The 12,395-nt window shown below is 44.3% G+C and overlaps 1 protein-coding gene across 1 annotated transcript in view; it reads right to left on the bottom strand.

The window, feature by feature from the left end:
* LOC104496901 (calcium/calmodulin-dependent protein kinase type 1D) overlaps window positions 1-12,395 on the bottom strand; it is a 191,523-nt gene that overhangs the window by 111,178 nt on the left and 67,950 nt on the right. The window lies entirely within an intron of this gene.

Below are 12,395 nucleotides of genomic sequence, written 5' to 3'. Positions count from 1 at the left end.
GGGGTAGATGTAGCTAGGCTGAACTTGCTACCATTATTTTTCAGTTTACCTTTACATGTCACAATCCAAAATGTCCTGACATGCAAATTGGATTTAAAATGGAATCTATACCAAAGAGAGTGTAAACCCTGTGAGATGCTCCAGGGTATGGATTATTCCTAATAATATGATCACCTGCTAATAATTCTAATAATCACCTGCTGCCTGCAGGTGAGCAGCAGGCGGGGGCTGATGCCGAGAGGGATCGAAGTGCTAACAAAGGAAGACCCAGCAACTGGGTCCTGGGAGATAGGACTGACATTTCTTGGTTTGCAGTCCAAGACAGTGAAGGACTGGAAAGACAATGATGGATTACACGCGACCAGCCCCCAAGTGCAGAAAGCAATCATTTCCCACGTGGGTGCTGTAGGCATAATCATGACATAGGAAATTATACAGCTGACTAACAAAACTCATGAGGTCTTCTAACATTCCCCGGATAGGGGATTCCGACGGGATCCAGATCCCCCTCCTGTGCAGATGCTTGTAAAAAGGCCACTCAGGTCTACCTGAGACGTGAATGTGGCAGAGTCAACACAGTATCAGGTCTCTAAATCTTACAAGGTTTCCCTGCATGTAAACTGCACAACCCTCTGCGCCCATTGACATACCCTTCTGTTATTTACCACATCCTCCACAAATCATCCTGCTAACAGGTTTACCTATATCAGCTACTCTAGGAGCAGACACAGCTCTAAAACAAACCAAACCACATTAGGTTAAAATAAAGTGGTATAGGTGCTCCCAGCTTGAATAGGTATTTAATACTCAGCTCTGGGGAAAGAAAAATAGTGAAAAATTGCCAGAAATACTGACATCAGTCTTCCATTTCAAGAGCAACTCAGAGTGATTCCAAATATAGTCGGTCCTATTAAGAAAATAGCTCTTGGGTAAGAGTGCACACTATGTCATCATAAGGAAAAGAATCAGAAACATATGCTTCTAATGAAAGAAGGAATTTTAAACAAAGTCAGCAATTCAAGGCCCGAAGAGTAAATCAGAGCCAAGAGGGGTGAAAATCTCTGTAAGTCAACCCTATCCTTTCAGGGCAAAGTTTGGTGGTGAACTCTATGCCTGGTCTTTCAATTTCTAGAAGGAAAACCAAGGTAATGCCAGCAGCAACACCTAGCAGGAGAAAAAACCACTTTGTAAGATACAGACCGCGTTCCCTATCCTCTCACAGAAGGGGCCTTTTGGATTCCCTTGTTCCAGCTCTATGGCTCCATGGAGGGAGGAGAGAGGGCATAGGCAATCCCTGGCAGATTCCCTCTCTGCGGGGTGAAGTCTGGCCTCAGCCATCGCAGTCTAAATCAGCAGTAACACCGTAAAACACCCACTGTTCCCACCCGTCACCCAGCGATAACAGAGCGCTGTCCCTACCGGAAAGCCAGGATCCTGCACTGGCTTAACCATGCCTGAGTTACGAAGGCACGTGATGGAGTAACTAGATGGAGTAACTACCCTTGGAAGAGTAAAGCCATACATGCAGTCTATGCCTCCCTTTTTTTTAGGTACAACAATTCAGGAGGTGCTGGAAACCAGGAGAGGAGGCTGAGCATCATGTCTGCTGTGAGTCCAAGGCTGCACAAGACAAAGCCCCGCAACCCTGGTGAGTGACCTCAGCTTCGGCTTTCTTTCCACTTTTGCTTTGAGCCAAGATTCTCAAGGGAGCCTTGAAGAGTCATGTAACCAAGTTCAACAACTTTGAATTTTCCTATCAACCAGAATAGCAGTAGATCATATTACCCATGTCTATTTGTTAACGACAAGCGCTCGTTTACCCGTGTTGATGCCACATGGCTTGGATGCATGTTTTGTACACCATAAATGGCAAGGACAATGCCTTCAAGACACAAACACTGCGGGACACACAGCAGCTCCACTCAACAACAATTTCCTCACGCGTCCCAAAAACTCACAAAGAATAAGTTTCAAACTTCGCCGAAGTTTCCAACTTCCCTCCCACCAACACGCCTGTAGTAAATATAAAGGCAGACAGCTATCGCTATTGCGATGGCGTTTTATCTTTAGAAAGGGAAGAACCAGCATTTCTCTGTATGAGCGCCAATAAAAGTTACACCTTTGTGGACCGCGCAATATCCCCATATTTATTGTGACTCGCTTAAGACACCATTTAAAAAGTAATGAAAAAGCCCCTCCTCTTTGTTTTCAGTTAGAAATCCCCTATTAACCCTTTTAAGGCCAAAGTTGTGAACAGCTGCTGTTTTCTCTTCTAATTACCAAGTTTTCAGCAGACATGGGAGTGACCAGATTGCTTTGCTCTGGAGAGACGCTTCTTGACGAGTTGTATTACGACAAATACTGCTGCTACATATGGACCCTCCTGCTTTTGGTGGAGGGGAACAAGAAAAGTCTTAAACAGCTGAAAAACAACCCCATGCTGATGCGTATTTTTTCAAACAAGTATTTCAGCACGAGTTAACTATTGCAGTCGGTGCCTGGTCCTCAAGGTCTGGATCTGTTCCAGCTGCCTGCAGGGAACGGCTGCTTAGCTGAGGCTGTAAAGATATATATATGTGTAAGTCGAACGAGGTCCTGGTTTAATCCCTGGCGCGTCAGTCAAGACAGGAGATATCACAAAGGTATGAAGATATTTGAAGCAGGCTGTTATTCTATTTGGTGGGAATCAAATGGATTATAAATAGAAAGTTCTAATCTCAGAAGAAGCCAGTGCTGGTGTGCAAAAATGTATCTGGCACACTTCACTGCTACGCATTGGTCGGTTGTTTTTGATTCACTATAGAGCTATAATATGTATTAGATTATTTGCTGGAGCTTCCTACTCAAACCTCTTCTCAATTTATTGAACAAATTTTCAAGAAAAAGAAATCAATTCCACTATCTATATTTTTTAATGCCTTCAAAAATGAAAGTATTGTCTCTAAGAAAGCTTGAATTCACCGATGTCTACTCCTCTGGAAAAAGAAAACCTAATGGGGAAGTAAAGGAGGCAATAACATCCCTGTTTAATGTAATGCTCCGTAATTTTAGTTTGATATCTGGCAAAGTAAAAGCTAGCTGTCACATATCCTTAGGGAAATGATTTCATAGTGCAGTTACTAATACAAATTGTCAGTATTAAAACCAACCCACAGGTTTCTGCACTCACTGGGCAATATAGCCAGATGTCTCTGAAAGCCAGAGACACAGAAACATGGATGAAATCAAGAAAAATATTAGGCTTTGCTTTGAAAACTGATTTGATTAATAGGTTTAAAGTCCTACAGCTGCAGAAGCACAACCTCCTAGTACGGCCATTTGCAATTCTGAATAAAATTGATCTATTCTGATTAAGCCAACGCCTTAAGAATATAAAGCACAATTAAAAAATTAGAATTTCTGATTTAAAAAAAAAATCAATGTTTAATTTGGAACAGTATTGCCATCACCATTTCCTTGGTAAAACTGAGCAGTAGGGCAGACCACAGACTAAATTACTGTCTTCTACATCTGTCTATGTTAAAAGACAAAGTCCTTACCTGCAGATGTTTTTTTTTTTTTCTTTTTGCTTCTTCAAAATTCCTACTGAACACGAAGTGTTGTATGAGTAAGCATTATAGGACGGAATCGATACGTATTACAGATGACAACTGCAGGCTTAGTTGGCCAAATACCAATTAATTTATGCAGCTGTCAGTTCAGGGTGTATTGGATACATTCCAAACGCAGAAGGTACTGTTAGGTTTAACCCGCTGCAGCTGGAAGTGGGATGGAGTGCAAATATTTTCTCGTTTTACTATGGTCAGAGCCAGCCCCTCTCTGCTAAACTCTGTTTCAAGACACCTAGAACCATGACCTCAGTGAGACACAAAATACTATTGTGATTCATCTTCTATAAATGAAAACAGGACGTTGAAGTTGCCAACGGAGTTGTTTTAAATTCACGCTGGGGTCGCACATCAGAAAAACTTGCCCACTGATAACATTCCTGGTCTAACTTCATATAACTAAAGCAAAAAATACAGCAACTTGTATTCATAAAGCATTTTAGCATGCAGCTAAGAGCAACCAACTGCTTCGGACAAGGAGTGCTCACGAAACCTGTCATTTCTGATCAGATTTCAGTTTCTACCTTCTTGAACTGACATTTTTGGAATACTTGTTTTTCCTCTCTGTACGTTCTGATCCACTCAGAAATGCATATTTTATGATTTCCACAGCAAATGAGATTTGAGCTCAGATGCAGCTGCATACCTTGAGGATGCTTCCAGCTGGCCAGATGAATCTTACCTTGCATTGACTTGTTTTCCTTTACGCAGTGCATCACAAATTATGACTCTCATTCACCACTCAAGATACCCCAGTGTTTTGTGAGTTAATGCCATGGGTTTTGATAGCATGCAAGTCAGATAAAGGAGTATCCATCGAGGTGCCTGGACTGTGCATGTAAATAACTTAACCATCAAAACATGGTCATCCTGTGGTTAGAAACTAACTGGTTCCCAACAGTATGTCACAACAGCTTAATGCAAAACACTGGATTCCTCCAGTTAATATTTCAAGATTAGGTTAGAGAAGACAGGTAAAATGTAATGCGTTGATGACATTCTGACAAGGACATCTTCGCTTTCCTAATGCCATGAGACCTTTAAACAGACTTTTATGCTCTTTTTCCAAGTGAAGAAATTATTTCATGATAAAAACCCCTTCGTTTTGGATGAAATATTCCAGATTACCTATGAAGAATCCTGTGAGGAGAAACAGAAAAGGAAGTATTTTGCCTAATGAAGCCACCTAGGACTACATTTTCAGCAGTTTTTCGGGCACCAACACATCCTTGAAGGTCTGGGCTGCAAGCACTTGTGAAAAAGCCTTCCCTTCTACCACTGCACCACCCAAACCCCTGCATCTTCTGAACACTCTGCTGTGGCACTGCTTCCAACAGAGCCTGTAGCTACCCACGTCTACCGCGGTGTGAGAGTCTCACAGCTGCACGTCCTCCCATGCAAAGACTAACCCACTTTAGCTTCTGTGAGCTCCATAATCCCACAGCGAAGGCATATGCTTGCAAATTAGGTGACTCTCAGCTTTAAACATGTGGGTGTAACAAAGACAGACCTTATGCGTCCAGATATAAAGCTGAGTCATTTATCAACCTGTTAAGATCTTATTAAAGAGTCTGCATGGCTCTTAACAATTCTTTCCTCTTAGGTAACAGACAAGGGTGCATGTAATCAGATGCTTGTACCACTGAAGCAGAGTTGTAACCATATTCCTGAGCAATAAATCCTGGAAAAGGGGGTACGTATTCTTATTCTTTAGCTAGGCGCTCTGAAAGGACCCTGGCTTCGTCGTTCCAGCTATGCACAGGACAGAGTCCACAAAAAACACACATCTGGCAGAGAAGCAGACTCCAGCTAGGTCTGAGAAAAACATTCTGCTAATTTGAAAGCATCTTAGAGCAACTATTTCAGAAAGCAGCTGTTTCATAACACATTGAATTATTTTCCAAGCCAGAGCTCTGACGATGTATTTTCACCCCCTCTGACCTGCATCATTCTCCCAGCGTAGACACACCATGTTTTGAGTTGAGTCAGGGTATGGGGTGACTTTGAAGAACAACAATGATGAAAGGGAGATTTGGTAAACCATCACCACCCAGAAGAGAGGACAGCTGCACTGTCACCCAGCAATTACAGAGAAATGACTTATTGCACTGTAGCCTACTTGGAGGAACACAACTGCCTGCGTACGCCCAGCACGAGGACAGGCGGAACCACAGAAATGCCGCACACCATCGCTAAAGCTAATACAGAGCACGCTGCTTGTAAATGAAACTGTGTAAGACAGGAAAAGATGCAAGGGATTTGCTTTGTGTTTACTATTCCAGAGGGGATTTTTCGCTCTCATTTAATGTATTTTAGGGTTTTTAAGATGCCTTGATCTGCTTCCCTACATCTGCTTACATCTAATCTAGCACGAAACACAATCACTGAAATACAAACAGTGGCTGCAAAGTCTCCCCTGCAAAGTTTCCAGCATCTCAGTGATCAAAACTGGTGTCAGCTTTGTTTCGGGTTTCACTTTTGGTTTTTCCACTCACATGAATTCTCTGCAGCAAAATGATTTGTTTAACAAGAAGTCACCTGCTAGTGCCAAAGCAGAGCTGTCCTGTGCCATACCCACGTATATAGAGGCAGATTCGCTTTTGCCTGAAACCCAAGAAGGGCAATTCATCCAGTCTGCATCTCCTTGATTCAGGAGATGATCTCATGATGCAACACTGATGTCAGCCTCCAGGCATGCCCAACTGTCCCCATACCCTGAAAAATCCTGGCTCTTCTCCACATCTAACCTGCCTCCCTAGCAGGGATGCCTGAAGTGGTGCCCAGCACTAAGGGTGGCTCCAAGAGCGAGCACCAAGGTCCCACCGGTGCAATGATGAAGTGTATCCATGTAGGACAGACACCGAGAGATACATTCTTAGAAGGGCCCTACTCTTCCACCACTGACATCAAGATCATTAGTGGTACCACTAGGAATCATCCCCTCACTGGTAGCTGCACAGCCGGGCACCCCGAGTCATCCTTGCAGCTGCAGGACCCCGCTGAGGAGCCAGTTTTTGGGATGCCCTGGATTTGCAGTTGGCAGAGCTTGGAGCACAGCCACGCAGGGAGAGCAGAGTCAGCCTTCTGTCACTCCAGCGTAACTGCAATGGCATGAGCAAGCCAGGTTTTAACAAGTAAATCTACATAAAAGCTTTCTCTGAAAGTGATTACTTAATATAACAACCAGCTGTCTCTTCGGTTCTTGCTGAGGCAGCCTATCTTCTCACCATTATTCACAGAGGGGGGAAAAAAGGGGAAAAAAAAAAAAAGGCAGCCAGCCTGTCTTGTCTATAGGGTAAGCAAAGCTTCAGAGAAATAATGGTACTTGACAGAGAGAGATGCCAAGTCCTTTTTTAATTTTTCCTTCCCTAACCATCTCATTCATTTCGTTACAGGAAAAAGAGCTCTTACTGCTGAGGTGTAAAGAGGTAATTAGCCATTAACCCCTTAAACCTCAATCCCAAAGCTTTCCGAACATCAGCTATGCGATCTAATTACCATCACTTTCATGTTAACACTTACCAACACTGGATCTCAGTGTCTTCTCTTCAGTTCAGCTGGTCCTGTACTCCAGCTGCATGACCTCGCACAGAAAAGTAATTACGATAGGAGAGAATTAGTGGGCACCAGCAGGGTGCCTGGACTGGGAAACTGGTGCATGGGACTGTCCAGGCCTGCGAGGGCTGTATTTTTTGACCCAGAGACAGCTGTTTCTTGAATAGATGGGTCTGTCCAACAAAGTCACTCAGGAATGTTCATCTGAATTAATTAAATGCTCCAATTTATGTTAGGGCACATTAAACTTCTGCATGGCCGATTTTATTCAGAATTAATGTAGTTTTTGATTCCGAGTTAAATTGCACAGAAGAGTTTAATAGGAGGTAACTAATGGGTTTCAAAACTAAATTTGGATTCATCTTCTTACAGGCTATTGGGTTAGCTCCGCAGGGATGAGCCCTTACAGAGCCAAGAATCTGGGACAGAGGGGTTTTAGGGGGAGTTCGTCAATGGGCTACTGAAAAGGAGCAAAAAGGTACAAATTTTTTAATTACGCTTTTAGTCTTCACGAAAATCTTGAGAAGGGGTGAATTTTCCACATTTGCTGTCAAGGATCTCCTCCTTAAAGCCAGGAACAGCACTACCTCCTGGGGTGGAGCAAGGGGCCCCTTTGACCATCAACTGATTTATGGAACAGCAAGAACGCTCACACCTTCACCCACTTTAGGAAAACTTTTCATTGCTGTTTTTTGTTTAGTTTTGAGATGGGTACAGCCCTGACCTCCCAGACTTTGCAGGAGGAGACCTCCCCACCTCTCTCCCTGCTCCTTATTATAGCAGCAGCTCCTGGCTGTAGGTCCAGGCATATAAGGAGCGAGGCAGCTGCCTGGGCATGAATCACTGCCTGAACAGCCAGTCCTCCTCATCTTCCAAGGAAACGGGAATGGAAAGCACCAGCAGAATTTTAGCTGACCTGTTAGAAACAGTTCGATCATGCTGTTCAACAGGAAAAATGGGTTCAGTCTGCAATTAGACATGGCTCTGATTTGTAATAAGGAATTTAATGGTGCCTCTCCCAAAGGACCTAAAAGAGTAAAGAGGAGGGGGTGAAAGTAAGAGATATCTAAATAGTCTAGAAATTATTTTTTAAATCCCTGTTCAGCAGAAACTAGTTAAAGCAGAGTGTGATTTGCTAGCTAAACAGTACTTGCTTAACCAGACACTTATTCGTGCACACTGCAAATTCAGTAATCAATACACGTGGGTGCAGGACTACACACAATTTATTGTTCCTCTCCTTGCTCTGCTCTGACTCAGCACCAAATCTGTACGATGGTGCAGGTATTACCCCGGCAGCTAGAAAGTTTCTTGTTATCAATAGCGGTGCAGCCAACAAAAAAAAAACCAAACAAACCACAAATCAGGCATATTTTTCTCTGTCCGACTCTTACAAGGTTGCGGGGTTTTTTTATTTAACTAAAACCTCAAACTGGTGCTTCTCTGCAGTCCAACTCTTCTCACCACCTACTGCCTTCAGGAACCCGTCTGACAGACGATTCATCTTTCAGCGTGTTCACACCTGCACAATTACCATAAGTGGAAGAAATTTCCACTATTCTGCAGCAAACAACAAAAAGGATTGCGTTTATCTTTCTGCTCGAAACCAGAAAATCGTTGTTTTCAGAGCAGGTTATGAAAATCCCCACATCTCAGGCCAGGAAAAGTTTGTGTGACACAAAGGCGACCATGTGCTGTTGTTCCCCACAGCCAGTTAGTTAACAGAGCTGTGACAGTCCGGCCCTAGAGATCCAGTTTTCTTTCTCAGACAGATTCTAAACCATAGCATGTTTTCTACTGCAAAATAAATAAATTTTAAAGCCTAAAAATTATAGAATCATAGAATGGTTTGGGTTGGAAGGGACCTTAAATATCCTCTAGTTCCAACTCCCCTGCCATGGGCAGGGACACCTTCCATTAGATGAGCAAGGGGACATCCTCAAATTCTCTGAGAAACCTGTTCCAGTGTCTCACCACGCTCACAGCGAAGAGTTTCTTCATCATATCTGATGTAAATCTAATCTCTTTCAGTTTAAAACCATCACCCCTTGTCCTGTCACTACACTCCCTGACAGAGTCTCTCCTCATCTTTCCTGAGGGTCCCCTTTAAGCACTGAAAGGCGGCACTAAGGTCTCCTGGAGCTTTCTCTTCTCCAGGCTGAACAACCCCACCTCTCTCAGCCTGTCCCCACAGCTACAGGGTTCCAGCCCTTGCATCATTTTCACAGCTCTCCTCTGGACTCACTCCAGCAGGTCCGTGTCTTTCTTACGCTGGGGGCCCCAAAGCTGAACGCACTGCTCCAGGTGGGGAGTGATGCAGCTCAGCTCCTCACCTGATTTTGTGACGAGATGTAGTATTTTGCCCTGCGTGCAACTACAGGCAGCCTGCGCACAACTAGACGCAGCAGCAATCCTTGTGCACCAGCACATCATCCAGGTGTTAATCGAAGACATTAAGAAAACTCCCCCCCGATGCGGTACCAAACACGGGTGCCTAGTGGGACTTCACCCTGCTCTGAAGGCAAGGCTTTGTTGGGCTCAGGATCCTGGATTAACTGCAGACTTAGTCTCTCCCAGCACTGCACTCGACAGCGAGCTCCTTCCCACTCCGTCCCCACCCATCCGAGTCTTCAGGGAATGTTGCCATGGATTTCCACGGGACACAAAAGCGTCCATATTGGAAGAACCCTGTTAAGGTTGCTAGGCGTAAATATTGACTTAACGGCTCTTCCGCCTTTTTTCTTTTTTAAGAACAGATTTGTTGGCCATGGCTGGAAAAATAAAATGATGGAGTATGCATGATTCACTCTGGCACTCACACAAACATGCAGATCAGTTGGCTGGCAGCTCGCTCCTCTGTTAGCAGAACATCGCTTCTAAAATGTGTCATTTTGTTTTGGCAGCAAGAGCGTCCAAGCCCACAGAAAGCTAAAATCTCCTACTTTCCATGTACTTCACATGGGGACCACTGACCTTCCCCAACACAGAACATTTGATTAATACTTCCAACAGGTTCTTAGCTGAGACACACAGAAGGACGGACAGGACGCTGCAATTATCTGTCTCTAAAAGCCCAGCCCAGAAAGCTCTCTTCTTGTACCCTGGGTCTGCTGACACCAAAAGGGACTGCAAAAAAAACTGCAGGTAAAACTTCTCATTCAAAAGTCCTTTGAGTAAAGGCTGTTGCACAGACAATAAGTACTGAGACAGACAATAAATATTGTGACAGAAGGTCACATGGGAAGTCAGCAGCAGAAATGAGAGGAGACCTAAAGGGTTTCATCATTGGATTCATGCTTTCATCAGCAGGTCCTACTTCCTATAGCAGGACTCCAGGCACAGACTTTTAATTCTAAATATAAAAAACATTATTTAAAAAATGACTTCAACACATGACATCATTCACATTGTTTTCCATATGGATTCTATCACATCTCTGTGGCATGGCAGGCCTGGCAGGGGGACGAAACTCCACCGGGACAGCCTGAGGGTACAAAATATATGTGATACTTGCATGTATCAGTCCTGGACACGGCCAGCACAATGTCTGACAGTCCCTAAAAAGCTGCTCACCACACACAGGGGCATGAGCAGCTCTCTTGAGAGCTGTCAGAGGCTGCAGGGGGTATATTCAGGATTTCCCAGTTGACTCCTCTTTGCCATTACAAGCAGGGGAACTCAAGAAGAGTTGCATTTCTCAGCACTTGGCAGATGTCTGCAAGTACCTCCCGAGGAGGAGGAAAAAAATCTAATGATTTAATATAGGAGGAGAAAGTCCAATGTCAGACAAGCGATCCTTCTTTAAGGATCACAAGGAGTTTGCTTGCACTTCAGCTGGGCAGGGTGTCCTTCAGCACCTCTATGCCATCGGAGTTTAAGCTACCCCCAAAGGCGTAATGCAAAACCAGAAGGGGAGACCAGGATCAACACACATGCATATTCGTATTCACTTGGCATCCAGCCACTGTGGTTCTACACCTTCTTCTCAGGGAAAGGGGACCAGTTTCTCCTGCCAGGTATCCTCTGTGCGCATCCCCTTCAGGAGCAGCAGTTTGGTGCATGGCACGGTAAGGCTGCGGCACCCCACAGCCACGCTGGGCAGCCAGGGCTCTGGTATCCTACATTTTAATATGACAACACACAAACTTGCCATCCCCACTCAGTATTAAGCTACCAGAATCAAAAGCAAGGACTCTTTGGAGCTTAACAAAAGCTGCTCAGGATCTACTCCACCTATTTTTACTGACTGCATTTGAAGAAGAGAATTCATTGAACAGAGAAACAGATTGATACGCCCTCTCCTCAACTGTAGACAGATCCAGTTTGTTATTTTCTAAGCGTTCCCTTTGTGTCAAATACAAATTCAATACTGTGTCTGCTAGCAAAGATGTCTATTTTCAGAATAAATACAATTACATGCAAAGTTTGTATTAGCAACAGCTAAGTTCACGGCATCAGGAGATAAAAAGGAAAAATCTCTCTTAAGGGCCTAACGTGCACGGGATGAGAGACGGAGTAGATCTAATCATATGAAATTAAGGAACTTTCCACCCACTCACTCCCCTACCCTTGCAGCTGGAATAGCACAGCCCAAGCGCTGCCTCCCGGTTTCTCAGGAAATTGTTTGCAGGGAACAGAAACGTTTCACAACACAGAAGCACAAAGTTACATAAACGATTTCTCTGCTCTGCTAGCTTAGAGTCAAGGCTGGTGCAAGGCAATCCTTACTGCACGCCAGTATTGCCACTCCCATACCCACACATGAGTATCAGAGGACAAACCCATACAGGCAAAGACTGTTTCAAGCTGCCAGTTATGGGCCATTATTGCCCAGTTATGGAGACGGCAGCGTTGGGCTTCGTGACAGGTTCTCAATAACACTACACAACAAGCCAACGTGCTGCACTGACCTCTGGGTTTACATTGTACTGACCTGATACTGGTCCAGCAATGGGAAGGCAACTGCAACTAAAGCTTGTAGCTGTTTGGAGCCCCTCGTATGTCCCTCCACTGAAAGAGATCCCCTCTGCCTACTGAGGTGGCTGAGTAGACCCTTGAATCCAGCTTCGGCTGTCTGGGCATTTAGGTCAGAAGTATCTGGTTAGTTTTAAAGATATAGGATCAGTTTTATCACGTGGTGCCCAGATGATCAGCCATCAGCTTCTACATGACCAAGAGTTTGTGCAAGAAGCCCCACCAGGGATGGCAGTGCAGAAGGAATAACATTTATCC

The sequence above is a fragment of the Buceros rhinoceros genome, unplaced genomic scaffold (genome assembly GCF_000710305.1).
Source record: "Buceros rhinoceros silvestris isolate BGI_N320 unplaced genomic scaffold, ASM71030v1 scaffold2297, whole genome shotgun sequence".
Taxonomy (NCBI): domain Eukaryota; kingdom Metazoa; phylum Chordata; class Aves; order Bucerotiformes; family Bucerotidae; genus Buceros; species Buceros rhinoceros.
The sequence above is the reverse complement of the archived record's forward strand: the minus strand, read 5'-3'. Positions and strand labels throughout refer to the sequence as shown.